We start from the raw sequence: 25030 nt of genomic DNA, 5'->3' as shown, positions 1-25030 counted from the left end.
TGATAATGATCCTCAAGGTATTGTAGTACATTCTGCATGGTGTGAATGGATGTTTTGATGTCGAACACCATACAAAGTCTTTCGGTCGAAGGCCAGTGATGTCAACCTATCGCTGGAAGCGAGAAACTTGCCATTGATGTATGCAAGCCCCAAGGTACTAAAAGGGTGTTTCTAAGTCAACTTCTTGGATAATGTGTTGATGTCGACAAGAAGCGACTCATCGCAGGAGGGCCTTGATAGATCCCACATCAACGACACGAAACGAGTGTAATGATTTTTCTGGCTCGAAATGATGACACAGGCCCTTTGCGTCACTCCTTCTTTGTTGCCTTCTGCTTGGGAGCAGCTTTGTCTCTCGGGACAACTGCTACTGCTGCAAATTTCTGATATTGCTGGTGCCTTTAGTCCTCCTGTGATCTGCAACCCTCTGATACCATGTTGAAATTTCTAAGTCTAACTCATTAGAAATCCCTACTGCATCCTCTGGTTTAAATTCTCCTACTTGTTTATTACATTAACAAGTTATTTATAAATATAAATACTGAAAACAGATGCAACCTTAACTCATATACAGATCAACAACTGAAATACTAGACAAACACACAAGGGACAGCGTTATTTTTGGACAATCGTCCTCAGGAAAACCCAATGCAGGAAAACCGGTGCAGGAGTTCTAAGGGTTTTATTATTATGCAGATTTCTTGAGTACAACTAGGGTGCCAAACTGGCTCACCCAACAAAGAATTTTACACGACAATACTACCTCTTCTCGGAGACAGATATTCAACAAGTCTGCCCCACGAAAATCCTTCCGACGCTTCTCCAAGGCTCTGCGTCAGCCCTGCTAGCCTCAGCGTAGCTCTAGAACCCTTTGCGTCAGCCTTCTGCCTCTCTGCGTCAGCTCTCTGGCCTTCTGCGTCACCCACGCAGGCCCCTCAGCGTCTGCACAGTCTCTAGCTGCCTCTGCGTGGCTCCTGCTGCCCCTGCGTAGCCTCCTCAGTCACTGCGCTGACCCTCTGGCACTATCTCTGCCTCTATGCTATGTACTCACTACCCCTTGCTGCAATAGTACACTTGTTCCAATTTTCTTAACAAGCCCCGCTCCAGAAATCGAACTGACTGATCAATCTTGGTGTGTTTCCAACTGACCCTCAAGCCTCCTCTTATACTTTTCCGGTTGAGTCTTCAACGACCGAGATTAAGTCCCTAATCAACAGCTAAGATTAGGTTTGGCTTGATCCCTGTCATTTAGAACATTTTCACCCAATTTTATATTAATACACCCTTAATATTTTAATTTTCCTAAGTTTGGACTTAGGAACTCCATTAAAAATATTAATTATTTTAATATCTCTCTAATGGGTGGAATTTCCCCAAACCATTTCTGGGTCTTGGAGATCCCATGTGCTTTAGCCTCTCCACCAATTTTCATGGCTAGAGCACATCCGATGCTACCCCAAATCAACAGACACTACAAAAACATTAGTAGTTGATGATAAGGACGAGGATATGTTTTACAAGGCTAATATGATTTTAAATAGATTTCAATGATTTTTGCAAGTAGGCAAGGAGCAAGAGGGAGTTGACAATTCCCTACAATCCCCAAAAGATAAGTACCTTATATCCGTCTTCCTTGATTATTACTAATTTAATTTTAAGTCAGCTTCTTGTCATTGTTTCTTTTGCCTGGGTTATAATCGTTCTTCCATGGGTCTCCTAGTGAGGATTGCAGGTACATCGTGAAAGCTACCAAGGCTCTGGCAGCAAGTGGAAGTATTGGAAGAACGAAGCAAAATTTGTGGCAAGACGATTCTCCCAGGATCAGTGATTTGTGGAGGGAGAACTTGTACTAACATCATGCCTGATGATTAGAAGACCTCCTAGTCGAGAGAAAGAAGGATGGCCAACAAGTTTGGAGGCTGTCATTTTGTCGAGACTTGTGGAAAGTCAGTAGTGATGGCAACATAGAGAAGTACAAAGTAAGGATTCTCCCAGGAAGAGAGAGAGGACTATTAGGAGACATTTTCTCCAATCGTCAGGTACACTTCTATTAGAATTATTATTTTTGTTGCTTCTATTATGGGTTGGAAATTACATTAGGTGGATGTGGAGACCGCTTTCCTCAATGGAGTAATTGAGGAAGAAGAATTGTACATAGAACTATCTCAGGGCTTTGAGGTACATGAGAGGGGATCTCATGTTTGCAGACTGGAGAAAGCCTTGTATGGACCTTGGGCTTGGTATGAGTATTTGAGAAATCTTGGTTGATCTTGTTTCTGATGAGAGTGGAAGGACTCACTTGTCAAAGGGAGCAATAGTGAGATGAAGATTTGCTTCCGTGATAGAGGGAGCAGTCATGACAAAGGGAGTTGATCTCTTGATCTCTAGGATCGAGATGAAAGATCTTGGTTAGAAATATTACTTCTTGGGACTAGAAGTGTGGAAGAAGTGGAGTGAGATCTTCCTTGGCCAAAAGGAAGTGTATTATTGCGATCCTTCAGAGATTTGGGATGATGGACAACAAGTTCATGGCCATTCCCATGTTATGCATTTTGATGAAGCTGAGTGGCAGAGGGAGTAGTCTGGATTGTCTCAGCATAATTTGTTTCAACGTTACAGGGAGCACCCAATCAGGGTAACTGGAAAGCAATTGTGGTGATGGATTCAATCTAGTTAGTTTATGGTTGAGCCAAGGCATGTGGCAGAACATGTGTTGAGGTACTAGCATGGTACAATTGGATATGGATTGAGATATGTCTCATACAAATGTTGAGATTTACAGATTCAGATTGGGTTGAGAATGCAGAAAACGGGAAAAGTACATTAGGAAGATGATTCAGCTTGGGGTCTGCTATGATGAGCGGGAAGCTGACAACACTACTGAGGCAGAGTATATTGCAATTTGTTTGATGAATCATGAAGCAATGTTGCTTTGGAAGCTACTTGCAAAATTGTTTGATCAAGTGCAGGAGATGACAGGTCAAAGCACGTGGTACAAAAGGAGTAGTGAGGCTCCTATGTACTTCTATGGTTGAGCAGGTTGTTGACATTCTACAAAGCCTTTTCCCCTGGATGAAGTTGGTATACTTCTGGGACAAGTTTGGAGCGATTAAGAATGCTTCCCTTGGTTGAAGGGAGTGTTGATGTTGTAGTATCAAGGGGTAGATAACCTCCCTTAGGTCATGGGTTTTGACCAGGAGCCATGGAGTGTGACTAGGGAGATTGGCCTAGTAGCATCAAGGCCTGGATTGATCCCTTGATTAGGGGTTATTTGACCATATTGCCATGGGTTTTGGCTAGTGGGTTGGGCTTGTGCCTTATAACATCGTGCAAGCGATTTGCCATTCAATAGCATGTGACAACATGTGGGAATGGTAAATGGCCCCAGGGTTTCACCATGTGTTAGGGGGTGCCCGATTCCTAGCGATGACTTGGTGGATTGGTGAAACAAGGACTAGTCTTATGTTAGGGGGTGCTTGACCAACCAATGGGTATTTGGCTTGTGAGTGACTAGATCCTTTGCAAAGCGGATATGTCTAGTGGGTGATTAGATTCCTTTGCATGATGCTGATGCGAGATGCTTTCGACATGTAGTGGATGGATTTGTCAACATAGCTAAACTCATTCAATCTTTTCTTGGAAGGAAGAAATTTTATTCAACAAATGTATCACCAAAATGTTACCCATTTTGGTGGGTAACATTTGGCTCCAACTCGAGGACATGTGAGTGCATGATCCATATGCTCGAACGAGGAGTTCATGAGAACCTTGGCAATCCCCGAGCTCACAGACCTATTACCTACACATTCAGATCAACTTGTCTGGAAGCATGTGCATGTGGTGCTAATCGTCGCCCTTGTTTTCATATGATATAATAAAATCTGCATAGAAAATAAAAAGCTAACTAGATGCAACCTAATCTCGGATGCAACACAACAACATAATAAATGCAATAAGTAGGATGCTTTCACAAATGAAACACACAAATGTAATGCAACTACCTATATAAAATGCATCAGGTTCCATTGAACAAAGTAAGGCGGTTTCCTCCTATCAGGGAAGGCAAGAGTTCACCATCCAACTTAGCAATATAAAATTACCCAACCCCTACTTTGTTGAGATTTGTAGCTTGGGAGGTACTCCAAGCCCTAGGGTTAAGGGTTTTGGAGGAATGGGCTCCAAAAAAGTGGTTTGTGGGCTTAGAACCCAAGGTGGGGGTTTTGTGCCCAAAGGAGTTGGGCCAAAACCATGTTGACTTTTGTTGGTTTGACTCTTGGAGATGGAAGAGGACCCTTAAAAGAGCAAGGGGCAACTTCAAGCACCAAGGGAGGAGGTCTACAAGTGGAGATATTAATTTTTGTTTATACGTGTGGGAAAAAGTGACACAAAAAGCAGGTCATCTTGGCAAGTATGGTGTCACTTGATGGGCTGGTCGTTTGGCCTAAAATCACATATAAATAAAGGAGTTTGGAGACCTCAAATGCATCATTCAAAGTGTAACAATTCGTAAGATGCACATCCGAGATAGGCCACAGATCAAGAGCAACTCAAGCAAAGAAGAGAAGGACGTGATTTAGTGCTTCTTGTGATTGTCTTAAGGGCCGAGAGGATCAGGGGTAGGGCCGAGCTGATTTGGACTAGTTTTGGGCTGGCTTTTATGTGAAATTTTTGTTGACAAACATCTTTTTGCGATGTAGACTTTCTTGAGGTGGACGACTTGTTTTGTGAGAGCCGAAAGGCCTAATTAGTGGGATGGAAATAGCCCTAGTAGCCAGTGAAGGGAAGAGGATCCAAGAAGGAAGGAAGTTGCGACTAGAGTAAGGGTTTTGGGAGCAAGAAAAGGAGCTGACGTGAACTGATATCAGCCCTAACCAAACCGAAATATACAAAAAAAGAGATAGAGACAAAACAGTGAGAAAAATGGTATGTGTTATGTGTATAAGCTTGATTTGTTGCTAGTGGATAGAGTCCAGATTGGATAGATTGTTGTTGGGCATCTTAAGGTTGTTGGAGTTTAACACGTAGGTGCTCAAAGTAGCCTGTTACCGCTCAAGCTAGCAGGGGTCCTAAGTTCTAACAGGGGATCCTTGAATGACTACCACTAGGCTAAGGGCAACAATGGAGAAATAGACCACTGTCACCTCGGCTTAGCCTCCCTGCTCTTTACGAACTTTCATCAATTTGAGGAGACTCGTTATGATAAGGATCACAAAATGGATGGACCAATGATAGGGTGAAGGGTGATCCTGGAAGCCTATTCACAAGAGGCTCAAATATGCAACTTGCTTGCTTTGGAAGGCAAGGTTGTAGGCTCTCAAGGAAGGGCTTAAAGTGAATTTCAAGGTTTAGGTTTAGGGTATGTATCTTATGATGGAGGTCCCTAGGCCTTAAAATTCTTGTGAAAGCTTGGATTCCAAGTGATCCTTGAAGGATTATCCTTAATAGTGTATGGGACCACACGGGACCAAGTGGACCCGGGGTTAGGTCAAGGGGGATAGGGTTTAGCAACCAAGGATATGCTTGACCTATTCCAGACGAAGAAAGGGATCAAAGGAATAATTTTTAGTGCAAGACAATGTGAGGATCCCAATGAGGTCTTTTGCCTAAGGAAACCAAGGGTAAGATTGATCTTGAGGCTAGGGCTTGAGGTATCTCACAATCCCACCGTCGGAATTGCTTCAAAATTGGAGGGTGCCTAGGAGAAACCCCAACGCAGAGGATGCCAAGAGAAGGGAGAAGGAAAATAGGTTTAAGGTGATTACCTTATGGTGGACCAGTGCTTAATCCTTTGGGGAGATTTGGAGTCGAGTAATTATGACTATGGACATTGAATTTTCTATGTCAAGGAGGCCTCAAAGACAACTTCGCATAGCATTAGGGCAACAACAAAAGCAACTTCAAGAACTTTATATTTCGTTTTGCAAAATTGATGGCTTATCAAGATGAATTTCAATGAAGAAGCATCTCTAGGAACATTCATTCATAATACTTGGTCCATACATTAAGCATTAGTATTTAGAAACCAATTTTCCACAACTTCGCATAAATGGATGCAATAAATTAGCCCTAGTATAGCGAAATCCTAGCGACAATGTATGTGACAAAAATAGAAAAGAAAATAGCATTAAATTGTACTTACATGTATTAAGAGTATATCCAACCATCAAGAATTTGCCAATCAAAAAGCTCCAAGACAAGAGAAAATAATCCAAACATCAACATTCATTCCATGCTCCAAAATTCATCCTCCAAGAAGGATATCGAAATTCTGAAGAGAGATACAAGTCCGATCCAAGTGATGATGCTAAAATGAATACACATCACTTGTATTTATACACTTCTTATGAGTTCGATTTAGCAAATTAGGCCTACATTAGCACCTAAAATAAAATAATGTGCAAAATAACTAACTTTTGGTGACAAGCCCACCAAACTAGCTCATAAACAAAAGAATAAGCCTCTCAAGAGGTCGAATGATCAATAATACATGTCATGGGGCCTTCTAAGAGGCCTGATAAAGTCCACAGGTGCCATAATGAGAAATGGGACTCCCAAAAGTAGTGGACAAGGGGTTGGCCTCTTGTTCTCCAAATAATAAATCTGTGGTGCTCCCAATGGGTGTGGGGGGGCACACAAGTGTCCTCATGGATCTCCAAATAGATCGAAGATGCTTGTGGACCATCTGCAAAGGCTCGGATTATGGTATAAGTGATGCCACATCATCATACAGGTCCTAGGTCATCTACCAAGTGCATGATACAACTGCGGGGCTGGCTAGGCATTTGAGCTAGGTGCATCTTCCTCGTCCAATAGATGAAACTCGAGCAATCTCTAAACATCTTTGGGGATCCATGGAATGCTATTTACTGCTGTGGAGGCCCATGGCTCTCTACACACACCCTACATGTGCCAATGTAGCCCTTTGGAGAGTTAGGACCTCGTATAGGGAGACCAAACCCAAAATGGAGACCATTTGCAATCCTACATAAGATCCAATTGTCCCCTCGCCTTCCAGTACAAAAAGTCATTTAAAGAAATCGAATTAAAGAGCTTACAAACCATGGATAATAGGTGGGCACTTCATAATGGCATGCCCTTCCATAGCGGGCTTTTGCATGTGCTAATGTCTCCAAGCTCCAAGGGGGTTAACCAAGTACCCTATTAGGTGGTTTGTACTTTTAAAGGGGATGATATGTCCAAGTTACATCCTTCAAATGGTGGTGGCATGTGATAAAGTGATGGAACGAAGTAGGGGATGGAGGGGGCAATCCTGGGTCACATGCCAAGGTATAAGTGTAGCTAATAAAGGAGAAATTGGGTATTTAATGTACAGGAGGGAGAAATTGTGGTACATGAGTTACCTCGACTTTGATTTTTCCACCCTTCTTCATATGCCTTTTTCTTTTTATGATTTTTTCTTTGGTTGACTGCTTGAGGCTCAAGGAATAAGAGCATGATATGTAAAGTATAGCAGTGGATACCCCCTTTGAGGTGAGGCAGTTCATTTCCCACTAGGGGTTGGGACAATCATGGGTTCCTTAATGTTAAAAGAGGCTCATATAGGGCCTATAGAAACTAGGGTTATGGCCATGAGAATGGGTTAGAGCTCATGCATTGGCTTTTGCCCACGTGCTAAATGTGTCTGTCCTGACCATCTTTTGCATTTTGTGGTACATTTTTCTATTGAATGTGGCCAATTATGCTTTTACTTTTCGTTTTAGCTGCATCAACCTCTGGGGCATCGTTCCAAGCCCGACCCAAGTTGTGGGCAAGGGGGGGAGGCCCACCCTATGTGGACCCAGTGGAAGAATGTGGACCTAGGAGGGAGAAATGATGAATGGGGCTATAATGAGCGGAGGGGGAGCGATGTATGTGGATAAGGGAGTGGGACCACACAACCAAAATCAGGGTTTACCATGAAGTACCATCCTGAGAGCCCAAAGGTCAGTAAAAGAGATCCCATGGGACTAGGGTCCAAGGGTAACGTCCAAAAGAGGTCTAAGGGAAAAGAGCATAGACCTAGCCCACTCTTTCCGCTGAATCCCCCCATTAATTCATGCCCAAAAGTCTCCATGATAAGTAAACTACAATACTCAATTACCAAATGACAAGGCATACCTTTAGGTTTGGGAGGCCCACCTTCAAACATATGGTCATGATAGATGGGTGATGGACCACATGGTTGGCTCAGGTGACAGAGAAGTGGCACAATGAGCTAGTTGGTGGCTGTAAGGGGTTGCCGACTGAGGACCATCTTGGAAAAAACTTTTCTTCTAGGGATATCACCCACAAAATGGTGGGTAACATAGCCCTAGATCAGTTGGCAAGAAGGACATTGGTAGCTGTAAGGAGGGCGAAGGTTCGAAGCTCTAGCGACTGATCTTTGAAGGATGAAAGTAGGAGGTCAATTTGAGCAGTTGGATTAGCCCTAGTTTATTGAAGACAAGGACATCTTGTAGTGATACGTGGCAACCCTCCAACCCAAAGTTTGTCTTCATTGGAGCAACGCAAGAAGGAAATAGAGGGAAGAAGTCCCAAAGGAGCTGAAGAGCAGCAGTGGGCAGTTGAGAGTTGTTCACAAAAGAAGTTGTGAACAACTCCAGAAAAGACCCTATGTGTTGATGCATTGATGGATGAATGATCAACTAAAGGGCATATTTGTGAGCCGTGTTCAGTGATCTAAAGGAGCAGGACCATTGATAGAGGTAGTGCTACAGAATGGGAGCGGCAGGACTAGCAGTTGTGTTCAGGGTACGATCAAGGCAGCTGGGATTGTCGACTAGATCAACTTAGACGGTTAGTGTATCTTGTTCAGGGTAGGTTGGTTGTCATAGTTGTTGACAACAAACCCTAGTTTGTATTCTTGTATCAGTGGATGTATGAGGGCCATTATCCTTGGTACAGGAGCCCTAGACAATTGTATTACAATTTGTTAATATAACGAAGTTGGGTTGTTGAAAATTGTAAAAAGTTGTCTATTTTATGCACTAGTTGATTTACCGCTGTTTATATTCTGCTGTGCAAAGTAGTTTGTTGTGGCATTTGGATTGGTAGTGTCAGGGATTCTAAGACCCTAACCTACATTCCTAGTGCCGTGGAAAAACAATATGGTATCAGAGCTACTTTGAAGGGCCAATGAATCAGAGTGCGCACAACAAGTACAACTTAAGAGGGAGTTGGTCACATTTTTGTTGAAGTGCTCACAACAATGTCGAAGATGTCGGTGGATCTGCAATTTGAGGATACGTTGGAAGGGTTGCCCAACTATAGTCCTTGGAAGGAAAGGATCAAGTTGGTTTTGATGGTGAACAAGATCTAGGACTTTGCCGAGAAAGAGATCAAGAAGTCGACTGACCCTTAGGAGCAGCTGGAAGTGTACAGACAGATGGATACGAGGGCCAAATTGATCATCCTAAATGGTGTCAAAGATCCTTCGATACCTCATATGTTCAGGAAGAACACTGCCCATGAGATGTGGAAAGATCTTCAAGGTTTGTTCTAGAATAAGAACGAGAACTGGTAGCTGGTATTATAGGATAAGTTGAAAGCCATCAAGATGACAGAGGGTGAAGGGGTGACGTTGTATCTGACAAGATTGTCTCAAGTTTGAGAGGAGCTTGCTGCCATCGGTGTGACTATTTCAGATTTTGAGATGGTGAGAATCACTTTGAAGGGGTTCACTCCAAAATGGTAGCTGTTCATTGAAGGGGTCGTTGCCAGAGAGAAGTTTCCACATTGGAATAGGATGTGGCATGACTTCATTTAGGAAGAGTTGCGAGGCGAGGATCTTCATTCGAAGAAGACATCTGATGATGACATGGGCCGTGGCACTTGCAGTAAGGATGAAGGGAAAGCGAAAGGACTTGAGTAAGGTAAAGTGTTTTGACTGTGGTGAGTATGGTCATTTTTTGATGGAGTGTCCAAGGAAGAAGTAAGAAGATGGAGAGAAGAAGAAGGAGGAGGTTACAGGTATCGCCACTTCTACTGAGATAGATGACCTTTCCAGGAGATTGAAGGCCTTGATCTCTTATTTCTCTCAGGGTATCATTGATGAGGCTGCATGATACGTGGACAGTGGTTTGTCGAAGCATATGACGGGGTCGTAGGATGCGTTCGAGAGTTTAGCTGAGTTGGACTCGAAGTTGCACATGGTGGTGGGTGACAAGAGTCAGAAGGAGATTAGAGGATCAAGTGTCGTGCCATTCAGAATGGAGTCATGTCAGTTGATGCGAGTTCAAGATGTACTGTTTGTACTGGCGCAGAAATATAACATGCTGTCCGTCTTAGTGATCAAGCATAAGGGGTTTGAGGTGCCGTTCTAGGGTGGGAAGCTGAGACTCAGGCCCAAAGGCTCGAGCCACGTAGGTGTTGTTACTGGAGTTACAAAGGATGGTGTAAATAGGCTAACGGGCAAGCCTATAGATCATGAGAAGAAGGAAGAGAAGGTCCAGGTTCTAGAGGTTTAGAGGGAGTAGAGTTCTAGCGGGAGTTTGCAGGTTCAGAGGGAGAATGTGCAGCCCAAGAAGAGCGCGTGGTCGGTGGGGAGCAAGGGTGCTTGTACAGCTGGCAAGAAGGAATCGTGGAATGGCTTGAAAGCATTTCAGGAGAAGAAGAAGAAGGAGGCTTATAGTGGCTGTGACTCTTCCGAGAAGGGTGCAGTTCATGCTACAGGGTTTGCTAGATTTGCGAGCGCCAAGAGTTGGGCTAGTGTCGTTAGCAGTGACAGTGATGATGAGTTACTTCCTAGTCTTGGAAGTACCTTCAGGGAGTGTTGAGATTGGTAGCTTGGGAGGTACTCCAAGCCCTAGGGTTCAGGCTTTTGGAGGAATGGGCTCCACAAAAGTGGTTTGTGGGCTCAGAACCCAAGGTGGAGGTTTTGGTACCCAAAGGAGTTGAGCCAAAACTATGTTGACTTTTGTTGGTTTGACTCTTGGAGATGGAAGAGGACCCTTAGTGGAGCAAGGGGCAACTTCAAGCACTAAGAGAGGAGGTCTACAAATGGAGATTAATTTTTGTTTATATGTGTGTGAAAAAAGTGACACAAAAAGTAGGTCAGCTTGGCAAGTATGGTGTCACTTGAAGGGTTGTTCGTATGGCCTAAGATCACATATAAATAAAGGAATTTGGAGACCTCAAATGCATCATCTAAAGTGCAACAATTCATAAGATACACATTTGAGATAGGCCATAGATCAAGAGCAACTCAAGCAAAGAAGAGGAGGACGTGATTTAGTGCTTCTTGTGATTGTCTTGAGGGCTGAGAGGATCAAGAGTAGGGTCGAGCTGATTTGGATTAGTTCTGGGCTTGTTTTTGTGTATAAATTTTTGTGGACATACCTTTGTTTGGGCCGCAGACTTTCTTGAGGTGGACGACTAGTTTTGTGAGGGCTGAAAGGCCTATACAGTGGGCTAGAAATAGCCCTAGCAACTAGCGAAGGGAAGAGGAACCAAGGAGGAAGGAAGCCACAATTGGAGTAAGGGTTTTGGGAGCAGGAAAGGAGCTGACATGGACTGATATCAACCCCAACTAGACTGAAATCTACATTAGAAGAGACAAACCAAGAACAATGAGAAAAAGGAATGTGTTGATGTGTATAAGTTTGATTTGTTGCTAGTGGATAAAGTCTAGATTGAATAGATTGTTGTTGGGCATCTTACGATTGTTGGAGGGCAACAAGTAGGTGCTCAAGTAGCCCTATGTCAAGAAGGAAATTGACAACTGTAAGGAGGGTGAAGGTTGGAGGCTCTAGTGGCTGATCTTTGAAGGACAAAAGAAGGAGATCAAATTGAGCAGTTGGATTAGCCCAAGGGCATTGAAGAGGACATCTTGTAGTGATAGGTGGTAGCCCTTCGGCCCAAAGTTTGTCTTCATTGGAGCAGCAAAGGAAGGCAATAGAGGGAATAAGTCCCAAAGGAGCTGAGGAGCAATAGTGGGTAGTTGAGAGTTGTTCACAAATGGAGTTGTGAACAACTCAATAGAAGACCCTATGTGTTGATGCATTCATGGACAAATGATCAATTAGAGGGAAAATCTGTGAGCCGTGTTTAGTGACCTAAAGGAGTAGAACCATTGATAGAGGCTGTGTTACAGGTTGGGAGGAGAAGGACCAACAATTTTGTTCAGGGTACGATTAAGGCAACTGTGATTGTCGACTAGATCAACTAGACAGCCAGTGTATCTTGTTCAGGGCAGGTTGGTTGTCAGAGTTGTTGACAACAAGCCCTAGTTTGTTTTCTTGTATCCGTGGATGTTGTTGAGAAATGCAACTATGCTCGGTCTTCATAATTGTTATTGAACTAATATCATTATATATTTATTGTCAAAGCAAAAAGAAAAAGAAAAATATAATTTTGAAAGCATGGATTTCATGCTCTATTTTATTTTGTCAATTAGGTCAAGCATGTTCTTCATGCTCTAGGGATTAGATTCAATATAGTCCTTGTCATTTGTATAAGACCCTCACCGACACATTACGTCAAGAAAGAAACATTAAAATTGATTTTAAAATATCATTTTTGGACTCCCAACACTAAGTTGGCCTTCCTAGTGAAGTCGACCTAGAAAAGGCTTATTCGACCACACAAGATGAGTATATATTGAAGGACATTCGACCTCTTCGGCATCTATCCCAAGCGAAGTCAAGAAAGAAGAAAAGAGAATCCAAGCGAAGGAAAAGTCTAATTTCGGCCTAATTTGGCTCACATGTGCGAGTTTTCTAGGATTTTTTCTGTCTACTACAATGCGAAATTGCAAGCCGAGAGTTGCAAGACTAAAGTCATAGGTCGAGACCTTGAAAGTGGCAGAAAGAAGACACTTTGACCATTGTTGAATTGGATAGACTTTGACTCTTTTGGAGGAGATACCTTGGAAGGTTGACTTGGTGCTTGGTGGAAGTTCTTGGTCTTGTTTTTAGTTATCTCATTTTGACTTGGTTCTATATAGGGAAGAGTTTGATTGGGTTTTCCCCTAAGAGAGGGGTTTTGCCTTGATTGAGTACCTATATCTTGTGTCTCTTGTTCTTGTGACCTTCGTACATTTTTAATTGGTATTTGCTTGATGAAAGAAGAGATCATAATATAGTATTAAAGGCCAACACATAATCACAAGTAATTGTCAAGAAAAGAGGAATCAAAACCCTAATTTCTATCTACATTGATTTCTCAACATGGTTTCAGAGCTAAGGTTAAGGCAGGACACTTTGAAGATCACCTCATTGGCCATCTCTTTGAAGATACATTTGAAGCATCTATCTTCAATGGCTAGCTATATGAAACAAGACATCAAGGCTGTTGGAGACTTATTGATATCTACCAAAGATTGTATGGTCAAGTTCATCTCAAGATTAAGGGTATCATGGATAAAGGATTCTTCTCAGCTCTCACAGGTACTTTTGATGATGAAGATGTATGGATAATTGACAGTGGAGCCTCAAGACACGTGACAGGAGAATGTGGTCAACTACAAACTATATCAAAGAGAAACCACTCTCATTCAGTGGAGCTTGGAGATAATAAGAGATATTCGATCAAGGGAGTTGGGTCTACATCTTTGAATCTAGAAGGTGGTGGAAATATTCATCTCAACAACATACTCTTCGGTCTAGATTTGAAGGAAAACTTACTTTCTATTTCTTGTCTAGAAGATAAAGGAGATATAATTGCTTTCATAGATGGTAAAATTCTAGTTTGGGGAAAGGGTTCTAGCATTGATAAAGCTAAGGTCACTGGGATTTGTGAGGGGAGGTTGTATTGGCTATTAACACCTCTTCCTTAAGCTCTTGTACACTTGGATATTAGCCCTTCTGAGCTTTGGCATAGAAGGTATGGCCACCTTCACTATAAAATATTTCCCTCTTTAAGTAAGATGGTAAAAGACATCCCCAATTTGAAAGAAGACCATGGAGAAGTACGCAAGGGATGTGCTTTAGGCAAAAATGTTAAGAAGCCCATTTACAAGTAATGATACTAGGTCTAAAGAAATATTAAACCTCATTCATTCTGATGTATGTGGACCAATGGCAGAAAAATCTCATGGAGGTCATCAATATTATGTGACATTCATTGATGATTATTCAAGGAAAACATAGATTTATCTCCTCAAATCTAAGGATGAAGTTTTTGAGAAATTCCAAGAATTCAAGGCAGAACTGGAGATCTTGACATGAATAAAAATAAAGACTCTAAGATCCGATAATGGTGGGGAATACACTTCCAAGGAACTTATAGCTTTTTGCAAGGAAGCAGGTATTAAGAGGGAGCTCATAGTTCCCTATAATCCTCAACAAAATGGAGTGGCTAAAAGAAAGAATAGAACAATTGAAGAGTGCGTTAGAGCCATGCTCCATGATCAAGATCTTCCTAAATTCTTATGGGGAGAAGCAGCAATGACAACAATCTACATCCAAAATAGAAGCCCTCATAGAATTCTTGAAAACATGACTTCGAAAGAAGCTTTTTTAGGAAGGAAGCCTAATGTAGATCATCTTTGAATCTTTGGATGTCCCATTTATATTCACATTCCAAAAGACAAGAGAAAGAAGTTGGACTCCACTAGCATGAAAGGAATCTTTGTTGGATATAACTTGTCATCTAAGGCCTACAAAATCTATATTAAGGAAGACCGTCGTATTGAAGTTAGTAGAGATGTCATTTTCGATAAAAACATTGCATACAAAAGGTCCAAGGACATTCCCGTTGACTTTGGTGAAGAAGAAGTACCTCTCTTTGAAGAAGAAGAAGTACCTCTCTTTGAAGAAGAAGAAGAAGATCATGACAACAATGAAGTATCTACAATCAATCAAGAAGGTTGTTAGCACTTCGTAATTCCTCCAGACTGAGGAGAGGAACCCAAAGGTAAACACAAACCACTTTAAAATTGGAATCTAGCCCTTTTAAGAATTTGACAACTTGATTTTTATTTACCAATCTGACTTTAGTATATCCTATTGACGCTAAGTCTTGATCTCTATGAGATCATAGCAACATTTTACAAATTGACCAAAAATAACAATAAAAAAGACTAAGCTTGGCTTTGACTACTATAACATAGGACACTAAGAAAGGTGAAGGACCAAGTGAACCTATTCAACAAACTATCATTCCAGAAAATAAAAAAAGGCCAACATGGTTAAGAGCAACTTTACAAGAAGCTGAAGGGCATGGAGCAACAAAAGGGACCTTCGTAGAAAGTAAAAGAACTAAAAGATATTCTAGGTATGCAACATATATGACGAAACTTATTGGAGTAGAACCCTCCACCTATGAACAAGCTGCTGAACATACACAATGGAAGAAAACTATGCAGGAAGAATACCAATCTATCATGAAGAATGGAGTTTGGGAAATTGTTCCTAGACCTAGTGACAAATCAATTCACTTCCAAATGGATTTATAAAATCACGGTAGATGGGAGCATTGATAAATACAAGGCAAAATTTGTAGCTAGAAGTTTCTCTAAAAAGGAAGGGATTGACTATGAAGAAACTTTTGCTCCTACAACCAGGTACACTAATATTAGATCTTTGTTTTCTGTAGCTTCCACGATGGGATGGGATATTCATCAAATGGATGTCAAAACAACATTCCTGAATCGAACTATAGAAGAAGAAGTATATATTGAGCAACCTCAAGGATTTGAAATCCATAGCAGAGAAACTCACGTTTGCAGATTGAAAAAGGCATTATATGGTTTGAAACAAGCTCCTAGAGCTTGGAAAATGGATGCCTATTTACTAAGAATTGGATTTGTCAAGAGCTTTGCTGATCCAAATCTCGACATCAAAATTGTCAAGAATGAACTTGTCATTATACTATTATATTTGGATGACTTACTTATTACAGGTGTAGAACACCATATTCAAGAGTGTAAGAAGATATTGGCAACAAAATTCGAAATGAAGGACCTTGGGCTTATGCATTATTATTTTGGCTTAGAAGCTTGGCAAAAACCAAGCGAAATAGATCTTGGTAAAGGTAAATATGTGATCAAGATCTTGCAAAAGTTTGGCATGATGGATAGTAAGCCCATGACAACTTCCATGATCAAAAATTTGAAGAGGTTGAAGAATTCAAATTTTAGTCCTGTGGATCCCACAAGCTATCGTTAGTTCGTTGGCTCCCTAATGTACTTGGTGAATTCCAGACTTGACATATGTTATGTAGTAAATGTCCTCAGTCAATTTCAATTAGAGCAATGTCATGATCATTGGATAACTATGAAACATATCTTGAGATACCTATGTGGAACAATTCATCACTACCTAAAATATGATGGCAAGGAAATTCTATTATCAGGATTACAGACTTTGATTGGTGTGGCAGTGAAACAGATGGAGGAAGCACTACCGCTGGTTGTTTTAGTTTTGGATCTGCTATGATCTCATGGATGAGTCGAAAACAAGAATCTGTTGCTTTGAGTAGTGCTGAAGCTGAATATGTTGCAGCTTGTGAGGTTGGAAAAGAAGCTGTTTGGCTTAGGAAGCTTCTTATAGATTTATTTGGAGGACCCATGGATCCCACCGTGATATTTTGTGACAACTAGAGTAGCATAAGAATGACTGAGCATCCTGTGTTTCATGCTAGAACAAAGCACATTAATAATAAGTACCATTATATTTGAAGTCAGGTACAAGATGGGGTTGTAAAGCTATAGTATGTCTCGACATATGAGCAAGTAGCCGATATTTTGACTAAATCTCTTCCCAATAAGAAGCTTGAGTATTTGAGAAGCAAGCTTGGATTGGTTGATATTTCCTATTTGATTGAGGAGAGATGATGAATACCTTAGGCTATATAAGCCTGTATGATGGTACTGTTAGGGTTGGTATCTTGGTAGGCAACCTAGATGATACCTAGATCCCTGGTTGGGTTGGTACCTTGGCAAGTAGACTAGGTGGTACCGAGATCCCTGTTGGTGTCTTGGCAGGTAGCCTAGATGACACCTGGATCCGCGATGAGTTGGTGTCTTGGTAGATAGCCTAGATGATACCTGGATCCGTGATAAGTTGTTGTCTTGGCACGTAGCCTAGATGACACCTGGATCTATGTTGAGTTGGTGTTTTGGTAGGTAGCCTAGATGACACTTGGATTCGTGATGAGTTGGTGTCTTGGCAGGTAGCCTAAATGACACTTGGATCCGTGTTGAGTTAGTGTCTTGGTAGGTAGCCTAGATGACGTTTGGATCCTTGTTTGGTACCTTGGCAGGTAGCCTAGATGGCACCTAGATACCTTGGCAGTTGGCCTAGATGGTATCAAGATTTGTATATGTTGATACTCTTCTTAGAATATTTCAACTTGAGGTCATCCTTGTACTATTTGTACAATTATGAATACCTCCCTAGTTAAGAGGGAGTGTTTAGAAATGTAACTATGCTCGGTCTTCATAATTGTTATTGAACTCATATCATTATATATCTATTGTAAAAGCAAAAAGACAAAGAGAAATATAATTTTGAAAGCATGGGCTTCATGATCTATTTTATTTTGTCAATTTGGTCAAGCATGTTCTTCATGCTCTAGGGTTTATTGAGTCAATATAGTCCTTGTCATTTGTATAAGACCTTTATGGGCACATTGTATCAAGAAAGAAACATTAAAATTAATTTTGAAATATTATTTTTGGACTCCCAACACCAAGTTGGCCCTGCCAGTGAAGTTGGTCTAGAAGAGGCCTGTTCGACCACACAAGATGAGTATATATTGAAGGAGAATTCAACCTCTTTGGCATCTATCCCAAGCGAAGGAGAAGTCTGATTTTCGTGACATGGACTAACCGCCTCTTGTGGATCCTTATCTTTGGCGATGTGATCGTTGACTAACACCTACAGGTTTTGGTCTAACGATGATTGTGATTCCCAACATTGGACAATGCACTGGGTGCCATTTTGATATAATAGATGTATTCATGAGCATACTTAGATCAGATGTTGTCATCTCTCTATTACTCTAATGCTTTGAGTTTGGAAACATGAATGAAAATCTTTAAAAATATGTTTTTTCTTTAAAAATTAAATATTTAATGTACTTTTTACAAAGACCCTAGTCATTGGAGTTAACTAGTCCGAGTTGATACTGAGTTGGAGTCCGAGTCGAAGTTGACCCTCGACCAATTCTGAGTCCGAGTTCAAGTTTTAAAACATTGATATTAATGTTATCATTATGACTGCTCACAATCAAGATTTAAACAGCTTTGGCATTTTCACATAAACTATACTGCTGTTTATACAGAATAAATCTAATAAGTAATCATTGCATCATATAGTTTCGTGTTGATGGCTGTTCTGGATATATGATGAATGGCTTACACTAAATCTGGAACTGACATGGAGTACTATACAGATTCATATCTTTTAATTTTGTTTGTCATAACTTATAACGAGGGTGATTTGAGTCCCATGTTTCATAATTGATTCATTACAAAGCTGGCTGTTATATTCATGTAAATCCTGAGCACATCTTGTCATCGTTTTTGGTTATAATGCTCACTTTGTGACTAGGGAATAATGGTATTTTGAATGATCAAATGCTGTACACAGTTTGGCATACCAAGCAGCAGCATACCCCTTGAAAATTCAGATCACTCTAGGTTTAATATCACTGCTGATTATTCTTCTAAGGACAGAAATTATCGATTCATGTGAATGATGATTACTAAACACATTTGATACAATACATTTCTGCACTCTGAATATCTTCTTGTGACATTTATACTTAGATGGTCTATGATCTTTTGATTCAGCATTACTTTGGATCTAAAACAATCTATCGTCTCTAAGTTGCAACAAATCATTGACACATTCAGCATCACTTTGGGATGTTGCATGCTATTTCTATATGTCGATAATGACATTGGAGGTTGGTGTCACATTCACATTTCTTTTTGGGAATTTGTTTAACAATTCACTATACTTATTTTCTCCTGATCCATACATCTTTAAAGAGAATTGATTTGGTTGGCAAGAGAATTGATTTGGTTGGCTGGAACACAAGAGAGAGTAATCATTTTAAGCTTGTATTTCTCACTTTCTTTAATGATCTAGCTTGGATTGACCATAAAGACACCCCCCCCCCCCCCCCCCCGCCAAGGTTGATTTCCTTTGGGTTGAAGAGTGGGGCAAGATTAATCTTGTTTTTCCCACTTTCTTTATAATGATCTAGCTTGGATTGACCATAGAGACACCCCCCCAGCTTCATTTCCTTTGGTTTGAAGAGTGGGCCAAGGCCATCAAAGTGACAGTGGGTGATTTTCCTATCAGTGCCTCTAGGTGCTCACAATTTGTGGTTAGGACTTTCTTCACCTAGTGAGAGTTTGAGCGATAACAAGTGGCTTTTGGTGGCATTTCTTTAATGCCTATTTTTTCATGGATTACCGCCCTTTTTTGGCATAATCGTTCGATATTTTGAAGGGTTGAACAAAGTCTTAATGCTGCACTAGCCTTGATGAGGGTTTTGCACACATGATCTACACATTTGTTGACCCCTAGAGCATACATCTAGAAGGAAACCTGTCAACTAAGGGCATTCCCTAGGTTGTTAGCTCATTATTTGATTTGACATGCATTGATATTGTGCCTTCTCGCTATAGCACATATCCCTAGGGTACATGTTTTGAAGAGCGTAACATGCCACCCAAGAGGTTGAGATGTGATTCATGGAGTGCTTGATCCATTGATGGTTGACTAGACATTTGGTAGCATACCCATATACTTTTGCTCATGCTCCTAGATCACCTTATTCCTTGGCCTGTGGTACAGAGTTGTTTGATAGTATCGGCATGTGGTTTCAAATTGTTTCACATGGTTTTGGGATTCTCACTTGTTTTGTGGAACACTCCCCTCTTATTGCACATACTCATAGGCTGTTCCATGGTTGGCCCTTTGTTTGAGAAGATTAATGGTATTGCACATGGTATTTGAGCCTATTGGGGGAGGAATCTGCCATTTAATTAAACTACAAAGACACTGAATTGCAGCAACAAGGAAGTCATACATCTATGCAAATTATTGATGACAAATTGCTAGAAGGTAGTTAGGGAAAAAACATGTCGAAAGGATTGAGAAATTCAACCTTGGATGTTTATTATGGAACTCAACCTTAAATATTAATGTCAACACTAGAGGGACAGTTTCCAAACCAGTTATACGTCTTAATGTGAGCACTAACCCTTGCTTAGACAAGTAAATCATTTAATCTCTCAACATGTTTTGGAAAAGTTACCTTCGATGTTAATTACCTTTTGGTTCTGCTGTAAGAAGGTATTTCTATTGCCCATATATCTGATGTGTGTAAAATTAAAATGTTTTGACATATTTCCATTGTTTTGAGTGGATGTTTGAAGGTACTTAAAAATACTTACGAAGTTGCATCGTATATGTTCAACAAACCTTTATACAAAATCGTGTATCACATCAAAAGCTATCAATTACCCTTGGTGTTTAAATATTATTGGTTCATCAACAAGGCCATCAGATTCAACATTGGCTCTGGACGCATGTCCATAACTACATAAGCTTGGGACATCTTTATATGCAGTAGGCAGGAATAGTGTCTCAAAGATGAGTTATGTCTGTTGTGTCAGAAGTTATGGTGAGAAATCATGATTCAAACCCTGGTAAAAGGCATCCTAAATGAGCTTCCAATACAGATGTAATTACCGTATAATTAGTTCAACTTTATAAGTTCAATCATTAAACCAGTAGGGAAACTGTAATCTTAGCATATGCTTTTGTAACAATAATCTCACTTTTACCTTGAAATGGGACTTATACCAAGGGTTTGCGCATCTCTTACTTCGATTGGGTGGAAAGGCTTTTTCCTTGTAGTTCACCATCTTGTATAAACTCTGCTGTGCTATCCGTTAAGGAATGCTTTTAATTCGATGTCAGTAGCGTGCAGCATCGCAAAATTTTTATATTTTCTAGGCACCTTAGAAAAGAGTTCACCATCTTTTATAAACTCTACTGTGCTATCCGTTAAGGAATGTTTTTAATTCGATGTCAGTAGTGTGCAGCATGATGAAATTTTGATATTTTCTAGGCACCTTAGAAAAGGCAGATGACCTTTCATACATTTTTTAGAACATGAAGTAATTTGTTGTGCTGATCACATGTACGGACCTCTAATTGAAGCTGAAATGAACCCTATAAATCATACTAGGTTTTGCTTTGGAGACCACATTCTATTGGATCAATTTTCATTGACTGATTTTATTTTTATTTCTCTCCATGAATTTTACATTTTCTCTGTACCACATTAGTTTGTTCACTGATGGTTATATTCCATTTGCTTATTTCCTATGCAGGTGCCCACAACACATTGCCAAACAAGGTAATTATGGAGCATTTTTGATGGACAACTTGCCACTTGTGGAATCCTTAGTTAAAAATCTGGCTTCTAACTTATCTGTGCCTGTATCATGTAAGATTCGGATGTTTCCTTCCCTTGTGGACACTATAGCATATGCCAAAATGCTTGAGGCTGCAGGATGCTCACTTCTTGCTGTTCATGGACGCACCAGGGATCAGAAAGACGGGAAAAGCGTTAGAGCAGATTGGGCTGTAATTAATGCTGTCAAGAAGGCTGTTAGAATTCCTGTTTTGGCAAATGGAAATATAAGATATTTAGAAGATGTCTATGATTGTTTAAGAGAGACTGGTGCAGATGGAGTTTTGTCAGCTGAATCCATACTGGAAAACCCTGCACTTTTTGCAGGGTATTGATTAATGGCAGACTGGGAAGATAATTCAAGCTCCCAGGCAGAAGAGGTGTTAGAAAAATATGAGAGAGTGAAGCATACTGAACATGAACTTAAAAATCCATTCAATCGGGCAACTCTGGTGTTGGAATACTTCGATCTTTGTGAGAAATATCCAGTTCCATGGCGAATGGTTCGAGCCCACATGCACCGAATGTTAGGTGACTGGTTCAGGATTTATCCAGATCTACGTCAGGAACTCAACAAACAGTCTAAGTCTAAACTGTCCCAAGGCGCTTCTTGATGCTCCCAATGGTAATGTTAAATTCTTAAAGTAAAAGTGATAGCCTCTTTTATCATTTATGCTGGATTTTGAATGGGATATGAAATTCTATTTTCTTCATATGAAGTTTGATGAGGTTGGAACCACTCTCAAACATCCTGAGTGGTTCCATGAAATGACTCAGGATGTTTGAGGGTGGTTCCAACCTCATCAAACTTCATATGAAAAAAATAGAATTTCATATCCCATTCAAAATCCAGTAGACTTAACAGTTTTCAGGATCAATGGGATTGTGGTGTTTCATTGGATTATATCATGTATGAGGGCATGTGATTGACATTTAATCAAGAGCACCGAGCCATATATGTACCCCATTGTTGGTGTTGTTGATTGTTGAACTCCTTTGTAATGGACTTAGAAAAAATGTCCCCTTCACTCAAGTCAAAATCATTGATCAGGCATGTTAAGCTTTCTCTATCATATTATAAGGCTTGGATTAGGCTGTTTGATCAAAATTGGGCAATGTTGACTAATATCCAAGGTTGCACGAAATGGGGAAACGGGTATGAGTTTCCGAAACGGGAAGCGATATGAAACGCAACCTCCCCAAATATTGGAAACGGGGAACGCGAATATATATATATATATATATATATATATATATATATGTGCAATCATAAAGCATAAATGATACATTATAATTTATTACATTTAAACATTAAGATTAAATTTACATCACATTTACTCATGAATGATCACATAATGAAAATAAAAATATCGGAATATCCAAAAGCAACCTTTATTATATATCCAAATCTCAAAATCAACCTTTATTTATATTAATATATGAGGCTGCAAGTACAATAAAGACTATAAGGCTGCAAGAACTATAGAGACGAAAGACTAATCCTTATCATAACAATCCTCATCAAAAATAGAAGCAGTACAATGCTCAACAGTGGATGGTGGTGTTGAAGAAGATGATGCGCCAATTCCACTTCCAGACTCGGCCTCAATATTCAGGGCAGCAAGAGAGAGATCCAAATCAGGATTTTCTGCATCCACATCCCATTCTTTAGAAGGACCACTGTTGTATTCTGCACCCCTACGAGAGGCAAGGCGAAGGTTGGAGTGCACATAAACAAGATTCTCTGCCTTTTGTGAACCCAACCTATTGCGCTTCACAGAATGAATAAAACCATAAGTGCTCCAATTCCTTTCTGCTGATGAAGAGCTTGCCACTTATGAAAGAATACGAATGGCAAGGTTTTGCAAATGTACACCATTTTCTCCACGACAAATCCACCACCTAACTGGATTCATGGTGCTTCTCTCCTCCAAAGCTGATATATCTGCATAATCATCTATTTCTGCAGCAAAACTGACAAATTCCTCCTTTACCTCCCTGTGTAGATGAGAAGGAAACATTCTCATAAGGGCTTTTTTCACCCCATTAGCCACCTCTCTATCCTTATGGGGTGCCTTCCTCTTCCCATTGCTTTGAACAATAAGCTTCTCATCATAAAATTTGGGGTTCAAAGCATCTGCTAAAGTGTGCAATGGAGTGTTGAAATTGTTCCACCTATCAACAATGATTTTCTTGACCAAACCAGCAAAATGATCATCAACAAACAAAATTTGTGAAGACTCTTGCGAAATGATTTCCATAGTTTTCTCAACCATGGAATCCATGCCATCATATACCTCTCCTAAGAAAGGTTGGTCAGTGTCAGCACTTCGAAGAAGCTCAAATGTAGGAGTTGTGAACTTTAGCAAGAAATCTACCTTGCTCCACCAATCTTCATCAAGGCACAATCTACGCACCATAGATCCCCGCTCTGAATCTGCTTGTCTCCACTCAATCCAAAGTTGACTCACCACCATAGAAACTAATGCATGCTTAACCTCAACAAGGCGGCGCAACATCAGGTAGTTTGAGGCATATCTTGTCTTAGCAACTTTTAACAACTCCAATTTGGAGTACTCTCGAAATATGGCCTGAGATTGGTGGTGGTTGGTGATGAATTTGACAATCTCCCTTGCTTCCCCTGTGAGTTCCTTTATTCAGGAAACTTTGTTGTCGATCTCCTCTAAGATCAGATTCAGATTATGGACAATGCATGGTGTCCAAAAGATGTGGTCATACCTCCCCTCAATAATTAAACCTGCAGCTTTGCAAACTGGTGCATTATCCGTGATAACTTGCACCACCCTGTTAGGCCCTATTTGTTCAATAGCTTTTATAATAACATCAACAATGAACTGTGCATCTTTCACCTCTCCTGAGCAGTCTTCTGCCTTGATAAACATTGCTCCTTTGGGGGAAGTTGCAATGATATTTATCAATGGTCTGTGCCTTGTATCTGTCCATCCATCTGAGACTATGGTAACCCCAGAGCTACTCCAGGAAGAACGAATTGGAGCTAAAATATCCTCCACAAGCTCCTTCTCATTTTTGAGAAGCTGGGTTTTGACTTTCTCATAGTTGGGCCCCTTGTACCCTTGAGGAGCTTTGTTAATTGCCCTTATCATATCTTGCCAATAAGGAGAGCGAACAACATTGAATGGGATACCACATGCATAAATGCACCTAGCCACTCTGGAATCAGTTTCTTCTCTTGCTTGCACATTCACCAATTTAGCAATTCTGCTATCCTAAACTGAAGGGGATGCCCCTCTGGTATTTTTGGGTGCTAGTTGTTCATGTTGTTGAGTGGGATCGGCTCTCCTCTTTCTTGCTTCAACTACAATCCTTGGCTCAATGTTAGATGGAGCTTGAGTAAGGTCATCATGCCTTCTCTTAGTACCATCCGCCTCATCTTGCTCTCTTTGATATGCCCTCCTTGCCAATGGATCTGTTGTTTTTGTGCAACCTGCAATCCCCTGTCCTCCTCCATGCAAAAGATGTGCCTTCACTCTTGGGTAGGAGCCCTTGTACGAATTATTGCAAAGATTGCATCGCCATTCCCATGAGCCACCACCTGCACATCTTTGAAGCTTCGTCACATGCCTCCAAAGAGGATAATATTCAGCCCTTGGGTTGGCCCTAGGGCTTG

The 25030-nt window shown here is 40.7% G+C and overlaps 1 pseudogene across 1 annotated transcript in view; it reads left to right on the top strand.

Annotated features, from left to right (window-relative positions):
• The window catches only part of LOC149241085 (uncharacterized), a 150750-nt pseudogene that overhangs the window by 8688 nt on the left and 117032 nt on the right, over positions 1–25030 (top strand). Inside the window, exon 2 of the transcript XR_016246548.1 lies at positions 21299–22006. The product of XR_016246548.1 is annotated as an uncharacterized LOC149241085 (transcript). The remainder of the gene's footprint in view (positions 1–21298; positions 22007–25030) is intronic.

The sequence above is a fragment of the Pinus tabuliformis genome, chromosome 8, assembly GCF_031772625.1.
Source record: "Pinus tabuliformis cultivar Carrire ecotype Pingquan chromosome 8, CPIR1, whole genome shotgun sequence".
Taxonomy (NCBI): domain Eukaryota; kingdom Viridiplantae; phylum Streptophyta; class Pinopsida; order Pinales; family Pinaceae; genus Pinus; species Pinus tabuliformis.
This window is presented reverse-complemented; position numbering and strand designations above follow the sequence as displayed.